The following is a 6,067-nucleotide window of genomic DNA, read 5'->3' as shown; positions in this document are numbered from 1 at the left end:
TCCTCTGGAAATAGCCTTACAGGCACACCCAGTGATAATGTTTTACTCTCTGGGCATCCTGATACCTAAAATTAACTGTCGTGTGGATCCAGGAGTCCAGATGATGCCAGAGGGGGTGCCAGCTGGTTTATGTGCCAGGCCAACTCTCCCTGACAATCACACACACAGACCTGCATAGCACTTCAGTTACACCGACCCATTTCCGCAGAGCAGCACAAAGACTACAGGGAAGCTAGAAGCGGATGTGGCGGGGATGCCTGCAGCTGCAAGAAGATGCCTGGGAACAGACACAGAAACTCTGGCTCCCAGATAAGCAAAACACAGCAGCACAAAGGCAGCTGTTTGAATAAATTCATTGGAGAGTCTAAGGCAGCAATCCGGACCAAGCTGTAAAGGAGATAAGACAGAAATAATCACACAACAGACAGGCCTTAAAGGTACTGGGGTTCTCCGCCGGGCCCGGTGGCTCACACCTGTAATCCCAGCACTTTGGGAGCCTGAGGTGGGTGGATCACCTGACGTCAGGAGTTCAACACCAGCCTGACCAATATGGTGAAACCCTATCTCTACCAAAAATACAAAAATTAGCCAGGCATATGGTATGCACCTGTGGTCCCGGCAACTCAAGAGGCTGAGACAAGAGAATTTCTTGAACCCGGGAGGCAGAGGTTGCAGTGAGGTGAAATCATGCCACTGTACTCCAGCCTGGGCAAGAGAGCAAGACTCCATCTCAAAAAACAAAAGGTACCGGGGTTCTCACAGCTTAATGGAACTTAGCAAGTCTTTTTTTTTTTTTTTTTTTTTGGCCTCTGACCTTCTAGTTGAAACAAAATTAGTTACCAATAGACTTAGGCGAATGCCATACGGCACATAGGCACATAACCTCAACCTATATAAGCACTAAGAAAATGGTAACACTTTGAGTTGGTCTGGTGGAATTATCTCCCTGTATCTTGTTACAGCAATAAATTCCCTTCTTTTCTAGTTTCTCTGCTTCTCGTTATTGGGCCTCGAGAAAATACAGCCGGACCCGGCTTGGTTCTGGGCATAGTGAATCACTCCACAACACCCATTTTTCTGTTCAATGATTCTGTGACTTGGCTGAGCAGTTTTCCTGGTCTGATCTGGCTCACCTGCCACAGGAGATCTACACCAGCTCCACCCACGTGTCTGGCAGTTGGTTCAATATCAACTGGGAAGGCTGGGTGTGGTGGCTCACGCTTGTAATCTCAGCACTTTGGGAGGCTGAGGTGGGTGGATCACCTGAGGTCAGGAGTTTGAGACCAGCCTGGCCAACATGGTGGAACCCCGTCTCTACTAAAAACACAAAAAATTAGCCAGATGTGGTGGCGGGCGCCTGTACTCCCAGCTACTCGGGAGGCTGAGGCAGGAGAATCACTTGAACCAAGGAGCTGGAGGTTGCTATGAGCTGAGATCATGCCACTACACTCCAGCCTGGGTAACAAGAGCGAAACTCCGTCTAAAGAAAAAACAAACTCTCTCTCTCTCTCTCTCTATATATATATATATAGTGTGTGTGTGTCTGTGTGTGTATATGTATATATATATATGTATGTGTGTGTATATATATATGTGTATATATATATATATCAGCTGGGAAAATAGGGCTGCCTTCACCGCAGGTTTCTCCTTACCCAATAGGCCGACCTGAGCTTGTGCATGTGGTCACTGGGCTCTGACAGGAGCAAGAGAAAGGGCAAGTCCCCCTAGGCCGGCACTTTTTAAGCATCTGCTTGCATCGTGTTTGCTAATGTCTCACTGGCCAAAACGAGTCACATGGCCAAGCCTTGATTTGAAGGAAATAGAGAAATAAACTCCACCTCTTGCGGGGAGGAGCTGCAAAGCCAGCCTTGCAGAGGAGTGTGTATACAGGGAGGAGAGGAAATTGGCAGCATTATTCTATGCATTGTTAGCCTTTTTTTTTTTTTTTTTTTTTCTGAGACGGAGTCTCGCTCTGTTGCCCATGCTGGAGTGCAGTGGTGCGATCTCGGTTCACTGCAAACTCTGCCTCCCGGTTCAAGCAATTCTCCCATCTCAGCCTCCCTAGTTGCTGGGATTACAGGCACCCGCCACTGCGCTCTGTTAATTTTTTGTATTTTTAGTAGAGACAGGGTTTCACCATTTGGCCAGGCTGAACTCGAACTCCTGACCTCTCAGGTGATCTGCCCGTCTCAGCCTCCCAAAGTGCTGGGATTACAGGCATGAGCCACCACACCCGGCCTGTGAGCCATTTTCTTCTATAATCTCTCGCCATGAATAGGAAACATGGCCCTGCTTTCTATCAAGGCATTCTCCGCCACCTCATAAGACACATCTGTGGGTGCCTACTCACCCATTAGGATGCATGAGCAAACCTGCAAGTTCAAGGGAGTTAACACCCCATGGAGCAACCCATAACCAAGGGGAAGGCCAGAACCAGTGGCCCCTCTTCTACCTCTTAGATGGACAATTTTTTCTTTTTTTAAACAGGGTCTCACTCCCTTGCCCAGGCTGGAGTGTAGTGGAGCGACCAGGGCTCACTGCAGCCTTGACTTCCCACATTCAGGAGATCCTCCTATCTCAGCCCTGTCTGAGGTAGCAAGACCCCATCTCTACAAACAATTTTCTGAAAATTAACCATGCATGGTGCCTGTAGCTCTACCTACTCAGGAGGCTGAGGTGGGAGGATCACTTGAGCCTAGGAGTTCGACACCAGCTTGGGCAACATAGTGAGAACCTGTCTCAACAACAACAAAAAAAACCAATTTAAAATTAGCCAGGTATGGTGGCTTGTGCCTGTAGTCCCAGCTACTCAGGAGGCTGAGGTGGGAGGATCACTTAAGCCCAAGAGGTCGAGGTTACAGTGAGTTGTGATCATGCCACTGCACTCCAGCCTGGGCGAATGAGCAAGATAACATCAAAAAAAAAAGAAGAGAAAAGAGAGAGAGAGAGATGAAAGAAAGAAAGAGAAAGAAAGGAAGGAAGAAAGAAAAGAAAGAAAGAAAGAAAGGAAAGAAAGAAAGAAAGAAAGGAAAGAAAGAAAAAGAAAGAAAGAAAGAAAGAAAGAGTTCCTCAGATTGGCTTTCTCTGCTTCCTAATCCCCGACACTTACCCCTTGAGATCATTTCCCAGAACAAACCACCTTCATGCAACCCCTTGTCTCATGCTCTGCATTGAGGGGAATCCAAGCTAAGACAACACTCATCTTTGTGTTTCTTTCTCCTGCTCAAAACCTAGCTCAGCCCCTTCCTATCCACTGGCTCTCCTCCCTCCCTGCAGATGCCTGCTCAACTGGGTGGTATTTTAACAAACCATAAAACCAACACATTACTGATTTCATGTTCCCTTTTGAAATCCTCAAATGTCATCCAATATATTAATGATCAAATAATTGAAAACTATGTAACCCTCAGAGGTTTCATGAAGTCGAATAAAAAACCAATAGTTTAAGGTCTGAATGTTTATTGTTTGAATAACTTCTATATTGCCTTGAAGTTCATTGTCAGTCATCATAACCATATGGCAAATGTTTGGAGTCTTAACCGATTGTTGACTTAGCTTTGTGAAATTGTCACTGCTCTTTAAATCCTCATAATATGGTATTGCTGAAGGATCAGGTACTACCAAACATTGGAAATATAAGAACTTTTATAATTTATGTAATTAAAATATGTGATGCTTTCCACTTGGGGTTAGCCAGTTTGAAAAGTTAAATTGGAATGTATCATGATGGACAAACTCCTTGAAAGAATCATCTGCACTTCTGGTCTCCATGCCCCCCACCCCACCCAGCCTAATCTGGCTTCAGCTCCCTCCTCTCCCCTAAAACTGCGCCCACCTTGATCACCAGTCGTTTTCTTGAGTACTTCTCAGATCTGTATTTCTTAACTTTTCAGAAGCATTCAGCAATGTGGGTGACTTTTTTTTAACTCTGGTTTTATGCCCACCTCTTTGGCCACCACAGCAGGTACTGCCTAAATTTCTCTTCCTCTGCTCATCACTTAAATTTGGGGCTTGGCCAGGCATAGCAGTTCATGCCTGCAATCCCAGCACTTTGGGATGCTGAGGTGGGAGGATTGCTTGAGCCCGGGAGTTCGAGGCTGCAGTGAGCTATGATTGCACCACTGCTCTCCAGCCTGGGAGATGGAACGAGACTCTGTCTCTACATTAGTTCATTTTGGTGTGATTCGTTCTTCCCCAAGGTACCAGTGACCACGTGTATACTGAGGGATATCAAATATGTCTTTACATGGAGCAGGTCACTCGCTTCTCATCCTTGGGTACTACCAAATCATTATCCAAAATGCACCCCTCGAACTCCCCACAGCCATACCCACTCCTCCTTCTCTCCTTGGGAATGGTGGCTCCAACAGTTACTCAAGGACACAAGCCAGAGAGCTGGGAGTCATCCCTGTCTTCTCCCTGCCCCTCACCTATAGTCAACAAGAAGCCCTGCCCACCCTTCTTCCAAAATAGACCTAGAATCCAACCCCTCTTCTCCACCTGCACTGCTTCCAGCCTTGTCTTGGGCCTCACTGCTTATCACCTGCACCCCTGCGAAGTGTCCTAATGCATTTCCCTGCATCTGCCCTTGCCCTCTGCGGTTCGTCCTCACCACGGAAGCAGCCAGACCAATCTTAACTCCACTACATGCCACTCCCCTAAATTTGCCACTGCCCTCAGGACAAAAAGCAGATTCACCTGGCATTCATTTAACCCAGTGGATCATTTTCATTTCTTCTTCTTCTTCTCCTTTTTTTTTTTTTTTTTCTTTGAGACAGGGTCTCACTCTGTCACCCAGGCTGGAGTGCAGTAGCATGATCATGGCTCACTGCAGCCGCGACCTCCCTGGACTGAGGTGATCCTCCTACCTCAGCCTCCTGAGTAGCTGGGACTATGGGCACTCACCATCATACCTGGCTAATTTTTGTATTTTTTTGTAGAGATGGGGTTTTGCCATGTTGCCCAGGCTGATCTTGAATTCCTGGGCTCAAGCGATCCTCCCATCTTGACTTTCAAATTGCTGGGATTTCAGGTGTGAGCCACCATGCCCATCCCATTTCCTCTTTCTTAAAACAATATCTTCACTTGGCCTTCAAACCATCACTCCTGATTTCTCTTCCACCTCACTAGCTACTTCTTTTCCTTCTTCTTTGCTGGACTCGTGCAACTCCCTAAACTCCGAATAATATTAAGTGCTCTGGGGCTCAGTCCTGGGTCTTTTTCTCTTCCTGCTGTGTCATCACTCCCTTGGTGATCTCATTCAGTGTCATGGCTTTAAACATCCCTATGCCGGTGACCCCCACATTTTATCTCAAGTCCAGACCTCCTCCCTGTAATACAGACTCGCATATCCAACTCCCCACCACATATCTCCACCTGGGTCTCTGACAGACACCCCAAACTTCAGTTCCAAAACTGAGTTCCTTCCTCATCTCCATGCCCAGCCTATCCCACCTCAGTTAAGGGCAGTTCAACCTTTCTGTTGCTAAGGCCAGAAGCCCCGGACTTAGACCTTGACTCTGACCTTTCTCTCTCATCATACTCTACCCATTAGCAAGACCTGTCAGCCTTGGAGTCAAAATATATCCAGCGGAATGACATGATGTCCAGATTCACTTCCAAATAACACAGTAGGGAATCTAGGGATGGGGGTAGAATTGAAACCAGACTGTCTATAAGTTGATCATTGTTGAAACTGGTGATGGTACATGGAGGTTCATTGTATTATTCCACTTTGTTTGAAATTTTCCAAAATCAGAAAAATTAAAACATACTATTTCACTGCTACCGCTCTGATCCAAGTCAACTGACCTCTTGCCTGGACTGTTGCAGTAGCCTCCTAACCATACTTCTGCCTCCACTTTCACCTCCACTCCACCCTCTGCTTCTAATTTAATTTCCTCCCAGCAGCCAATGTGATTAATTCCATTAAAATGAAAGACAGTGTCACTCCTTCACTCAAAACTCTCCAACGTATGGTGTCAGACTCCTACAGAACAACAAAAAATGCTCCCCAGTGGTTCCCCATTTCATTCAGAGTAAAGCCAACTCCTAACAGTCGTCT

The sequence above is a fragment of the Pan paniscus genome, chromosome 10 (assembly GCF_029289425.2).
Source record: "Pan paniscus chromosome 10, NHGRI_mPanPan1-v2.0_pri, whole genome shotgun sequence".
Classification (NCBI taxonomy): domain Eukaryota; kingdom Metazoa; phylum Chordata; class Mammalia; order Primates; family Hominidae; genus Pan; species Pan paniscus.
This window is presented reverse-complemented; position numbering follows the sequence as displayed.